Below are 13,702 nucleotides of genomic sequence, written 5' to 3' on the forward strand. Positions count from 1 at the left end.
GATAGAATCCCCTATCACTATAGCTCTTCCAACCCATTTCCTCCCCTGCTGTGCAGCAGAGCCCTCCGTGATGCCACAAACTTGACTGTTGCTGCTTTCCCCTGGGAGGTCATCCCCCCAACAGTATCCAAAGTGGGATATCTGTTTGAGATGAGGATGGCCACAGGGGACTCCTGCACTACCTGCCTGCGCCTACTACTCCGGCTGGTGGTCACCCATCTCTTTTCTGCCTGTGCAGCCATTACCAGTGGTGTGACCATGTCACTAAATGTGCTATCCACAACGTCCTCAGCATCGCGGATGCTCCACAGTGAATCCACCCGCAGCTCCAGCTCCGTAATGCAGGTAGCCAGTAGCTGCAGATGGATACACTTGCTGCACACATGGTCGTCAGGGACACTTCCAGTGTCCCTGATTTCCCACATAGCGCAGGAGGAGCATATCACAGGGCTGGGCTCTCCTGCCATGACTTACCCTTCGGTTAATTAGTTACACCCTGAATTAAAAAATACTATTTATACTAGGGTCCTTGTTCTACCCACTTCTATCTAAAATTCTTTAAAAAAAACACTTTAGTAGTACTCACCTTATCTCCAGAGATTTTATTTTCAACAAAAAAAAACTTACCCCTTATTTTTTAAGATATTCTAACAGCTGCTGCTCACCAACCAATCACCTTGCAGCTCTCCTGTGATGTCCCTGTTGGCTTCCACTTTCAAAACTCAGGCGCCCTGTCGCTGCTCTTTTTAAACACTGCTGGTCTCACTCAGTCTCCTTCTTTCTCACTGTCGCTGCACTTTTTAAACACCACTGTTCTCACTCAGTCTCCTTCTTTCTCACTGTCGCTGCACTTTTTAAACACAGCTGGTCTCACTCATCTCAACCTCACCGCCACTTCTCTCAACTCCTCCACTGTTGCTAAATTATCAGAATGTTTACCCAACATCCAGTACTGGATGAGCAGAAATTTCCGCCAATTAAATATTGGGAAGACTGAAGCCATTGTTTTCAGTCCCGGCTCCAAACTCCATTTCCCAGCTACCAACTGCATCCCTGGACCTGGCAATTGTCTGAAATTAAGCCAGTTTGTTTGCAAACTTGGTGTCGTATGTGACCATGAAATGAGCTTCCGATCACTTATTCACGCCATCACTAAGGCAGCCTATCTCCACCCCCATAACATCACCCAACTTCGCCCCTGCCTTAGCTCATCTGCTGCTGAAACCCTCATTCATGCCTTTCTTACTCTAGATTTGACTATTCCAATGCACATCTGCCTGGTCTCCCACATTCTATTCTCTGTAATCTTGAGGTCAAACAAACCTCTGCTGCCCGTGTCTTAACTCGCACCAAGACCTGTTGCCCTATCACCCCTGTGCTTGTTGACCTACATTGGCTACTGGTCAAGCACGTCTTTATTTTAAATTTCTCGGCCTTGTTTCCAAATCCCTCCATAGCATCACCCCACCCTATCAAATGGTATGTTGGTCTTTATTACAAAGGATTTGAGTACAGGAGGAAGGAAGTCTTGCTGCAATTGTGCAAAGTCTTGGTGAGACTGCACCTGGAGTATTGTGTACAGTTTTGGTCTCCTTACCTAAGGAAGGATACACTTGCCATAGAGGGAGTGCAACGAATATTCACCACATTGATTCCTGGGATTGTGGGATTGTCTTATGAGGAGATATTGAAGAGACTGGACCTGTATTCTCTAGAGTTTAGAAGAATGAGAGGTGATCTCATTGAAACTTAGAAAATTCTTACAGGGCTTCACAAGGTTGATGCAGGAAGGATGTTTCCCATGGCTGTGGGGGGGAGGGGGGGTCGAAAACCAGAGGACAATCTCAGAATAAGTGGTAGGCCATTTATGATTGAGATGGGGAGGAATTTCTACACTCAGAGGATGGTGAATCTGTGGAATTCTCTACCTCAGAGGGCTGTGGAAGCGCAACCATTGAGTATGTTCAAGACAGAGATTGATAGATTTGTGGATATTAAAGCTATCAAGGGATATGGGAATAGTGTGGCAAAACGGCAGTGAGGTAGAAGATCAGCCCATGATATCTAGTTGATTGGCAGGGCAGGTTTGAGGGGCGAAATGGCCTCTCCTGCTCCTATTTCCTCTATTCCTATGTTCCGAAAGCACACTCTCAGAGCAAGTCCTGTAAGCAAACCCCTCGGCAAAGAAGCAGGTGTGAGGTCTTCAGTATTGAAAGGATTTCTTGCCTTTCACTTGTTCAGCCCCCTCAAATCTCTCAGTCCTCTTGCCTTGTTTTTCCCTGGTGAGATCCATGAAGCCTGGAAATACATGCATAAAACCATACATTTAGAAATCAGAGGTAAAGACATTGATAATGGGCACTTAACAAAGTTGAACTGCCGACCCGCCTGTCCCACAGGGTTTCCCGCGTGCTGCAGATAGCACTAAGATTAAAAGCAAAAGTTGAGGTGTTGCTGCTAGCTTCCCTGGGCACCCCCGGGGAGACAGCAGAGGCAGTGGACCTGCAAGAGAATGCACCGGAGTGGGAGAGGATATAAATACAGAGAGAGGCTCGGAGCCTCCAGTTACCTGAAAGTGGGCAGAAGCAGCAAACCTATAAGAGAACACACCAGAGAGGCAGAGGATATACATACAGAGTGAGGCTCAGGGCCTATAGTTACCTGGGAGAGAGCGGAGGAGGCAAAGCTGTAAGAGAATGCACTGGAGAGGGATGGGATATAAATACAGGGTAAGACTTGGGGCCTACAGTTACCTGGGAGAGAGCAGAGACAGTAAAGCTGTAAGAGAGTGCACTGGAGAGGGACAGGATATAAATATAGAGCAAGACGTGGGGCCTACAGTTACCTGGGAGAGAGTGGAGGCAGCAAAGCTGTAAGAGAGTGTACTGGAGAGGGATAAGCCAATTTTGGATCCAATTTGCCAAATTGCCCTGGATCCCATGGGCTCTTACCTTCTTGACCAATCTCCCATGCGGGACCTTATCAAAAGCCTTACTGAAGTCCATGTAGACTACATCAACTACTTTACCCTCATCGACACATCCAGTCACCTCCTCGAAAAATTCAATCAAGTTAGTTAGATACAATCTCCCCCTGACAAAGCCATGCTGACTATACCTGATTAATCCCTGCCTCTCCAAGTGGAGATTAATCCTGTCCCTCAGAATTTTTTCCAATATTTCCCCAACCACTGATGTTACATTCACCGGCCTATAATTACCTGGTTTATCCCTGCTACCCTTCTTGAATAATGGTACCACATTCGCTGTCCTCCAATCCTCTGGTACCTCTCCTGTGGCCAGAGATGATTTGAAAATTTGTGTCAGAGCCCCTGCTATCTCCTCCCTTGCCTCACATAACAGCCTGGGATGCATCTCATCTGGGCTTGGGGATTTATCCACTTTTAAGCCCGCGAAAACAGCTAATACTTCCTCCCTTTAAATTCTAATATGTTCAAGTATATCACAATCCCCCTCCCTGATCTCTACACCTACATCGTCCTTCTCCATAGTGAACACAGATGACAAGTAAGAATTTAAAACCTCACCTATGTCCTCCGGCTCCACACACGCATTGCCACTTTGGTCCCTCATGGGCCCTACTCTTTCCCTGGTTATCCTCTTGCCCTTAATATACTTATAAAACACCTTTATCTTGCCCGCCAGTGTTTTTTCATGTCCCCTCTTCGCTCTCCTAATTACTTGTTTACGTACCCCCCTACACTTTCTATACTCCTCTAATGCCTCCACTGTTCTCAGCGCTCTGAATCTGCCATAAGCCTTTTTTTTCCTGATCCAATCCTCTATATCCCTTGACATCCAGGGTTCCCTGGACTTGTTGGTCCTCCCCTTTACCTTTACGGGAACATGTTGGCCCTGAACTCTCACTATTTCCTTTTTGAATGACTCCCACTGGTCTGATATAGACTTTCCTACAAGTAGCTGCTCCCAGTCCACTTTGGCCAGATCCTGTTTTATCATATTGAAATCAGCCTTCCCCCAATTCAATACCTTTATTTCCGGTCCATCTTTGTCCTTTTCCATAACTACCTTAAATCTTACAGTTATGGTCGCCATCCCCGAAATGCTCCCCCACTGACTCTTCTACCACTTCTCCGGCTTCATTCCCTCGGATTAGGCCCAGTACTGCCCCTTCTCTTGTAGGACTTTCTACGTACTGGCTCAAAAAGCTCTCCTGGATGCATTTTAAGAATTCCGCCCCCTTTAAGCCTTTTGCACTAAGACTATCCCAGTTGACATGTGGGAGTCATTCAAATGTCAGTTGATTAGAATCCAGGACCAGCATGTTCCTGTGAGGAAGAAGGATAAGTTTGGCAAGTTTCGGGAAGCTTGGATAACGCGGGATATTGTGAGCCTCGTCAAAAAGAAAAAGGAAGCATTTGTAAGGGCTGGAAGGCTAGGAACAGACGAATCCCTTGAGGAATATAAAGACAGTAGGAAGGAACTTAAGCAAGGAGTCAGGAGGGCTAAAAGGGGTTATGAGAAGTCATTGGCAAACAGGATTAAGGAGAATCCCAAGGTTTTTTATACATATATAAAGAGCAAGAGGGTAACCAGGGAAAGGGTTGGCCCACTCAAGGACAGAGAAGGGAATCTAGGTGTGGAGCCAGAGGAAATGGGCGAAGTACTAAATGAGTACTTTGCATCAGTATTCACCAAGGAGAAGGACTTGGTGGATGATGAGCATAGGGAAGGGAGTGTAGATAGTCTCAGTCATCTCATTATCAAAAAGGATGAGGTGTTGGGTGTCTTGCAAAGCATTAAGGTAGATAAGTCCCCAGGGCCTGATGGGATCTACCCCAGAATACTGAGGGAGGCAAGGGAAGAAATTGCAGGGGCCTTGACAGAAATCTTTGTATCCTCATTGGCTACAGGTGAGGTCCCAGAGGACTGGAGAATAGCCAATGTTGTTCCTTTGTTTAAGAAGGGTGGCAAGGATAATCCAGGAAATTATAGGCCGGTGAGCCTTACGTCAGTGGTAGGGAAATTATTAGAGAGGATTCTTCGGGACAGGATTTACTCCCATTTGGAAACAAACAAACTTATTAGCAAGAGGCAGCATGGTTTTGTGAAGGGGAGGTCGTGTCTCACTAATTTGATTGAGTTTTTTGAGGAAGTGACGAAGATGATTGATGAAGGAAGGGCAGTGGATGTTATCTATATGGACTTCAGTAAAGCCTTTGACAAGGTCCCTCATGGCAGACTGGTGCAAAAGGTGAAGTCACACGGGATCAGAGGGGAGCTGGCAAGATGGATACAGAACTGGCTCGGTCATAGAAGACAGAGGGTAGCAGTGGAAGGGTGCTTTTCGGAATGGAGGGATGTGACTAGTGGTGTTCCGCAGGGATCAGTGCTGGGACCTTTGCTGTTTGCAGTATATATAAATGATTTGGAGGAAAATGTAGCTGGTCTGATTAGTAAGTTTGCAGACGACACAAAGGTTGGTGGAGTTGCGGACAGTGATGAGGATTGTCAGAGGATACAGCAGGATATAGATCGGTTGGAGACTTGGGCGGAGAAATGGCAGATGGAGTTTTATCTGGACAAATGTGAGGTAATGCACTTTGGAAGGTCTAATGCAGGTGGGAAGTATACAGTAAATGGCAGAACCCTTAGGAGTATTGACAGGCAGAGAGATCTGGGCGTACAGGTCCACAGGTCACTGAAAGTGGCGACGCAGGTGGATAAGGTAGTCAAGAAGGCATACGGCATGCTTGCCTTCATCGGTCGGGGCATAGAGTATAAAAATTGGCAAGTCATGCTGCAGCTGTACAGAACTTTAGTTGGGCCACACTTAGAATATTGCGTGCAATTCTGATCGCCACACTACCAGAAGGACATGGAGGCTTTGGAGAGGGTACAGAAGAGGTTTACCAGGATGTTGCCTGGTCTGGAGGGCATTAGCTATGAGGAGAGGTTGGATAAACTCGGATTGTTTTCACTGGAACGACGGAGGTGGAGGGGCGACATGATAGAGGTTTACAAAGTTATGAGTGGCATGGACAGAGTGGATAGTCAGAAGCTTTTTCCCAGGGTGGAAGAGTCAGTTACTGGGGGACATAGGTTTTAGGTGAGAGGGGCAAAGTTTGGAGGGGATGTGCGAGGCAAGTTCTTTACACAGAGGGTGGTGAGTGCCTGGAACTTGCTGCCGGGGGAGGTGGTGGAAGCAGGTACCATAGAGACGTTTAAGAGGCATCTCGACAAATACATGAATAGGATGGGAATAGAGGGATACGGACCCCGGAAGTGCAGAAGGTTTTAGTTTAGGCAGGCATCAAGATCGTCGCAGGCTTGGAGGGCTGAATGGCCTGTTCCTGTGCTGTACTGTTCTTTGTTCTTTGATATTGGGGAAATTGCAATTCCCTACTATTATTACCCTATTATTTTTACACTTCTCTGAGATTTGCCTACATATCTGCTCTATCTCTCCCTGACTGTTTGGAGGCCTGTAGTGCACTCCCAGCCAAGTGATTGCCCCCTTTTTGTTTTTAAGTTCTACCCATATGGCCTCATTTGAGGAACCTTCTAAGATATCATCCCTCCTTACTGCAGTAGTTGACTCCTTGATCAACAGTGCAATGCCACCTCCTCTTTTACCCCCTCCCCTGTCATGCTTGAAGATTCTATACCCTGGAATACCTCAACCATGTCTCTGTGATAGCAATAATATCATAATGCCATGTGCTCGTCACTGCCCTCAATTCATCTGCCTTACGAGTAAGGCAATCCAGCCTTGCATTTTTCACTTGTGCATCAATAGGTCTATATTTGCTCTGCCTTCCAGACTGACTCAGTTTCTCTTCTATATTTGACTGTGCATCACCCCCTACTGTAACTCCACTCTGTATCCCATTATTATTTATATTATCATTGCCAAAGCTTTATTTGCATTGATAAGGTTTATTACCAGTACTAAGGTTTATTAGCAGTAACAAGGTAATGTTAAAGTAATGGCAGGGTGGCTCCAACCTCAAAAGTGCACGTCCTGTAGAATGTGGGAACTCCATGACACTTCTCTTGTCCTGGATAACTATTTGTGTTGGAAGTGTCATCGGTTGCAGCAGCTTGAGCTCTGAGTTTTGGAACTTGAGCAGCAGCTGGCGTCACTGCGGTGCATCTGTGAGGATGAATGCTATGTGGATAGCACATTTATAGATGTGGTCACCCCACAGCTTAAAGGTATGCAGGGAGACAGGGAATGGGTGACCAACAGACAGTCAAGAAGAAACAGGCAGGTAGTGCAGGATTCCCTGAATGCATCTCACTCTGCGACCAGTATTCAGTTCTGAATACTGATGAGAATGATGGTCAATCTGGAGGGCCCAGCCAGAGCCAAGTCCATGGCGCCATGGATGGCTCAGCTGTACTGGCAGGTACAAGGAAGATTGGTTATTCAATAGTGAGAGGAGATTCTATAGTTAGGGCAGCAGACAGGCATTTTTGCGGACGCAGGTGTGAATCCAGGATGGTACGTTGCCTCCCTTGTTACAGGGTCATCAACGTCACTGAGCGGCTGCAGAACATTCTGGAGGGGGAGTGTGACCAGCCAAAGATTGTGGTCTATATCGATACCAAAGACTTAGGTAGAAAAAGGGATGAGGTCCTGCAGGCAGAGTTTAAGGAGTGAGGAAAGACATTAAAAAGCAGGACCTTGAAGGTAGCAATCTCCGGATTCCTCCCACTGCCACATGCTGGTGAGCACAGAAATAGGTGAGAGCAGATGAATGTGTGGCTGGAGAGGTGGTGCAGGAGGGAGGGTTTTAGATTCCTGGGACATTGGAACCAACTCTGGGGGAGATGGGACCTGTACAAGCCAGCAGTTTGTACCTGAACAGAGCTGGGACTGAGGTACTTGCTGGGAGGTTTGCTGGTGCTGTTGGGCAGAATTTAAACTAGTTTGGCAGGGGGATGGGAACCTAACGGTGAATTCAGATGAGACAAAATCAGAAATGGAAATGGAAGGCAGAGGAAACAAAGGATAGAAAATTTTTGAAAGAGTTTGGCAGTGCTCAAGGGTATCTATTTCAATTCAAATAAAGCAGATGAGCTGAGGGTACAGATAGATGCATGGCAGTATGATATCATAGCTATTACAGAAACATAGAGGGACAGGAATGGCAGCTCAACGTTCCTGGTTACAGGGTTTTCGGACGGGATAGGGGGATAAGAAAGGAGGAGAATGGCAATTTTGGTCGAAGAAACAAGTACAGCTGTGAGGAGGCATGATATGTTAGAAGGATCATCAAATGAGGCCATATGGATTGAGCTAAGGAACAGAAAAGGGGCAATCACACTGCTGGGAGTGTACCATAGACCCCCAAACAGTCAGAGGGAGATAGAAGAGAAAATATGTATGCAAATCTATGAGAAGTGCAACAATAGGGCAGTAATAGTAGGGGATTTTAACTACCCTCAATATTAACAGGGATGGTTTTAGTGTGAAAGGAATTGAGGGAGCAGAATTCTTAAGGTGCATTCAGGAGAACTTTTTTGGCCAGTATGTAGCAAGTCCAAGAGAGGGCGCAATTTTAGACTTAGTTTTCGGAAATGAAACTGGGCAGGTGGAAGGAGTGGCAGTGGGAGAGCATTTTGGTGGTAGTGATCATATTTCAGTCAGTTTTAACATAATTAAGCAAAAGGACAGAGATAGAACAGGAATGCGAGTTCTCAGTTGGGGTCAGGCCAATTTTACGAAGCTGAGGAGTGATTTTGAGAAAGTGGACTGGAAACAGCTACTTGAAGGTAAATCAGTGTCAGAGCAGTGGGAGGCATTCAAAGGGGCGATTCAAGGGGTTCAGGGTAAACATGTTCCCACAACGAAAAAATGTGAGATGGCCAAATCTAGAGCCCTCTGGATGTCAAGGAGCTTACAGGGTAAGTCACTGAGAACCCAATACTGCAGAAAGTCGAGAGGAGTATGGAAAGTGCAGGGGTGAAATCAAAAAGGAAATTAGGAAAGCAAAGAGAGGGCATGAAAGAATATTGGCAAGCAAAATCAAGGTGTACCCAAAGCTGGTTTATAACTACATTACGAGTACAAGGATAACTAAGAAAAGAGTACGGCCCATAAAAGACCAAAAATAACCTATGTGTGGAGGTGGAATATGTGGGTATGTTTCTTAATGAATACTTTATATCCAAATTCACAAAAGAGGGGGATGATGCATGCGTTGTAGTTAAGGAAGAGGAGTGTGAAGTATTGGATGTGATAAACATAGTGAGAGAGTAAGTACTAATGGAATTAGCATCCTTGAAAGTGGATAATTCACCAGGGCCAGATGGAATGTACCCCAGGCTGTTAAAAGAAGCCAGGATGGAAATAGCAGATACTCACTGGATGCATGTGTGCTGCTGGAGGATTGGCGACCTGCTAACGTTGTACCTCTGTTTAAAAAGGGAGTGAGGAATAGACCAAATAACTACAGGCCAAGTCAGTCTAACCGCAGTAGTGGGCAAATTATTGGAATCTATTCTGAAAGACAGGATAAACTGTCACTTAGAAAGGTATAGGTTAATCAAGGATAGTCAGCATGGATTTGTTAAGGGAAGATCTTGTCTGACCAAATTGATCGAATTTTTTGAAGAAGCAACAAGGAAGATAGATGAGGGTAGTGCAGTTGATGTGGTCTATATGGATTTTAGCAAGACTTTTGACAAGGCCCCACATGGCAGGTTAAAAGAATAAAAGCCCATGGGATCCAGGAGAATATAGCAAGCTGGATACAAAATTGGCTCAGAGGCAGGAAACAAAAGGTAATGGTTGACGGGTGTTTTTGCAATTAAAAGACCGTTTCCAATGGGGTTCCACAGAGCTCAGTACTAGATCCCCTGCTTTTTTTGGTATATATTAAGGGTAATAGAGGCAGAATCCCTAACTAATTTAAAAGGTGGCTGGATATGCACCTGAGGTCCCGTAACCTCCAGCGATATGGACCAAGGATTGGAAAACGGGATTAAGCTGGGTAGTTCGTTTTTCAGTAGGTCCAGACAAGATGGGCAGAGTGGTCTACTTCTGTGCTGTAAATTTTTCTACATTTTCTAAATACTTTAAATAGCTGAAAAGGAGGAATGTGCAGTGATATGGGGAGAGGGCAGGGAAATGGCAGTATGTGAATTGTTCCTTAGGACAGCCAACACGGACAGAGTGGGTTGAATGGCCTTCTTCTGTGCTGTAACAATTCTGTGATTCCCGATGTGCCAGCAATTCCAGCCCTTTTAACCTGCCGCACACTCACAAACCCACCTTGTCAGGTTAAGATTCCACCCTCCCACCCCATGTTTCTTATTCTTACTTACCTTGATTTTCAACCATTCTTCAGAGTTCTTTGCTTTTTTGGTTTGTCTCCTTAACATACCTCCAGTGCCCCTTCATTATTCATCACCAGTTTGCAATATCAGCACAACCTTTGCTTGAGTTTTTAACCATGTAAATATCTTTGTCTAAGTGACAATTTGCTCTCCATGTATCAGGATTTTCAACATTCATCTTTATGTCCACAATGTCCTTGTTACAATCTCATTGGAGCCATTACAACTGCAATATTCTTGTTTTGGAGGCATATACATTTTAATTGACTTTGGAATTTAATCTTTAACTATATTCATTTTTTTATACATGAGCACATTCACCGAGCTCCACCCAATGGTGTTAAAATGCTACTTAGTTTTTAATGTCAGCAAAATGCGAAGTTTAAACAAAATGTTCAAAACATTTGCATCACTCATCATTGAGATAAAACTTACCTGGGAGAGTGGAGAGGCAGCGGACCTGTGAGGAATCGCACCGGAGAGAGGGAGATATAAATCCAGACCCAGGCTCAGGGCCTATACTTACCTGAGAAAGTGGAGAGGCAGCAGACCTATGAGGAATCACACCAGAGTGGAAGCTATAAATCAAGACCGAGGCTCAGTGCCTGGGAGAGCAGAGAGGCAGTGGACCTGTGAGGAATCGTACCAGAGAGGGGGAGAGTATAAATTCAGCCTGATGCTCAAAGCCTGCATTACCTGGGAGAGCAGAGAGGTGGTGGACCTGTGAGGAATGACAGCAGAGAGGCAGCTATAAATACAGACCAAGGCTTGAGGCCCTCACTTAACTGGGAGAGTGAGGAGTCAGCAGACCTGTGGGGAATCGCACTGGAGTGAAGAAGAGTATAAAACCAGCTTGAGGTGCTGGTCCTACACATACCTGGAGGAGCAGAGAGACAGCAAACTTGTGTGGAATCGCACCAGAGAGAGGGAGGGTATAAATTCAGCCCAAGGGCCTATACACACCTGGGAGAGCTCAAGGCAGTGGACCTGTGAGGAATAGAACCGGAGTCAGGAAGTTATAAATCCGGACCGAGGCTCAGAGCCTGCATTACCTGGGAGAGGCAGCTGACCTATGAGTAATCCCACCGGAGAGAGGGGGAGTATAAATTCAGCCCAAGGCTCAGGGCCTACACTTATCTGGGTGAATGATGAGGCAGTAGACCTTTTAGGAATCGCACCAGAGAGGGAGAATATAAATCCAGCCCAAGGCTCAAGCCGACACTTACCTGGGAGATTGGAGAGGCCAGGAGACCAGAGAAGCAGCCTAGGTAGAGATTAGCGCGCACTGGGTTTGAAGAAGGAGTGAAAAAAAAAATCTAATAGTGACATCACAGGAAGCTGATTGGTTGGTGAGTAACTGTTGTTAGAGAGTGTCTGTAATAGCTGGAAAATCAGAAAAAATAGCACTTTATTAACCTTCAAATAGCTACCTTATAAATGGTAAGGTTAATATTACTAAGATTTTAGCAAGTGTAATTTATTACTAATTACCAATTAGAAAGTGCTGCTTGGATAGCGTGTGAAGTTGTGAGTGTGGTGAGTGAGGAAGTTCAGTGAAGAGGGGAAGGAGGTGCTCCTTTGTCTCTTCTTTTTCTGCCGGGGTTCGGGACATCTGCTCAGGGCTGGAGAGGAACTTAAAGTTGGAAGGGGAGGATACAGTGGTCATGGTCCATGTAGGTACCAATGACACAGGCAGGACAAGGAAGGAGGTTCTGCATAGTCAGTATGAGGAGCTAGGCACCAAATTAAGAAGCAGAACCTCAAAGGTAATAATCTCTGGATTATTACTTGAGCTGCATGCAAATTGGAGTAGGGAAAATAAGATTTGAGAAATGAATGTGTGGCTGAAAAAATGGTGTGGTAGAAGTGGGTTCCGGTTCATGGGACACTAGCACCATTACTGCGGAAAGTGGGGATGGACTGTTGGGATGGTCTACACCTTAACTGTGCTGGGAACAGTGTTCTAGTGAGCTGCGTAACTAGGGAAGTAAAGAGGGTTTTAAACTAAATAGTGGGGGCAAGGGATCAAATTTGGGAAAAGGTGATAAATCAAAGAGTAGAGACAAGGGAAGAGAGAAAGGTATTCATATGGAAAAAGATAAACAGACCGTGACAGGAAAGGACAGAGCTTACAAATCTAAGAGTAAATCAGCAGATAAGGCTAGATGTTATAAAAATAAAGGGACAAAACTAAAGGCTCTGTATCTGAATGCACATAACATTCTAAACAAAACAGATGAACTGAAAGCGTAAATAGAAATAAATAAGTACGATCTGATAGCCATTACAGAGACATGGCTGCAGGATGACATAGATTGGGACCTGAAATATGAAGGGTACATGACATTTAGGAAACTGGGAAAAGGTGAAAGGGTGGCTCTGTTAATTAATGATGGTATTAGCAGAATAGAGAGGGATGACCTAGGTTCAAGAAACCAGGATGTGGAAGTGGTTTGGGTCGAGATGAGAAATGATAAAGGCAAGGAGTCACTTGTGAGAGTGCTGTACAGGCACCCTAACAGTAACCACATGTTAGGACCGGGTACAAAGGAAGAAATAATAGATGCTTGTCAGAAAGGTACGGCGATAATCATGGGGGATTTTAATGTAAATATAGATTGGAAAAATCAGATGGGCAAAGGCAGTCAAGATGACAAATTCATAGAGTGTTTTTGGGATAGTTTCTGAGAACAGCACCTTCTGGAGCCAACCAGAGTACAGGCTATACTAGACCTGGTATTGTGCAACGAGATAGGATTAATTAATGACCTCATAGTGAAGGCACCCCTCGGCAACAGCAATCATAATATGATTGAATTTTACATTCAGTTTGAGGGAGAGAAGAGTGGGTCTAAGACTAGTATTTTAAACTGAAATAAGGGCAATTATGAGGGCATGAAAGCAGAGCTAGCTAAAGTGAACTGGCAAAGTAGGCGAAGAGATAGGTCAATAGAGATGCAATGGCAGACATTTAAAGAGATATTTCAGAATACACAGAATAGATACATTCCAACGAGAAAGAAAAATTCCAAGTGGAGGACCCACCATCCGTGGTAAACTAAATAAGTTAAAGATAGTATCAAACTTAAAGAAAAAGCATATAATTGCACAAAAATGGGTGGCAGGTCAGAAGATTGGACGGAATATAAAAAGCAGCAAAGAATGACTAAAAGATGAATAAGGAGGGAAGCATTTGAGTACAAGAGAAAGCTGGGAAGAAATATAAAGACAGATAGTAAGAGTTTCTATAGATATTTTTAAAAAAGAGTTAACAAAGTGAGTGTTGCTTCTATAGAAAGTGAGTCTGGGGAATTAATAATGGAAAATAGGGAGATGGCAGATGAATTGAACAGATCTTTTGCATCAATCTTCAT

At 44.9% G+C, this 13,702-nt stretch overlaps 1 protein-coding gene and 1 long non-coding RNA gene across 2 annotated transcripts in view; one reads left to right on the forward strand and one right to left on the reverse strand.

Moving 5' to 3' along the window:
* lrrc73 (leucine rich repeat containing 73) overlaps window positions 1–13,702 on the forward strand; it is a 550,518-nt gene that overhangs the window by 315,507 nt on the left and 221,309 nt on the right. The gene's annotated exons all lie outside the window — the stretch shown is intronic.
* Window positions 1,473–11,647, reverse strand: LOC137366144 (uncharacterized). Its single transcript, XR_010973323.1, has 2 exons — window positions 11,555–11,647; window positions 1,473–2,298 (listed from the first exon to the last, which is right to left on the reverse strand). It is a non-coding gene; the product is annotated as an uncharacterized lncRNA (long non-coding RNA).

Source organism: Heterodontus francisci, chromosome 3 (assembly GCF_036365525.1).
Source record: "Heterodontus francisci isolate sHetFra1 chromosome 3, sHetFra1.hap1, whole genome shotgun sequence".
Classification (NCBI taxonomy): domain Eukaryota; kingdom Metazoa; phylum Chordata; class Chondrichthyes; order Heterodontiformes; family Heterodontidae; genus Heterodontus; species Heterodontus francisci.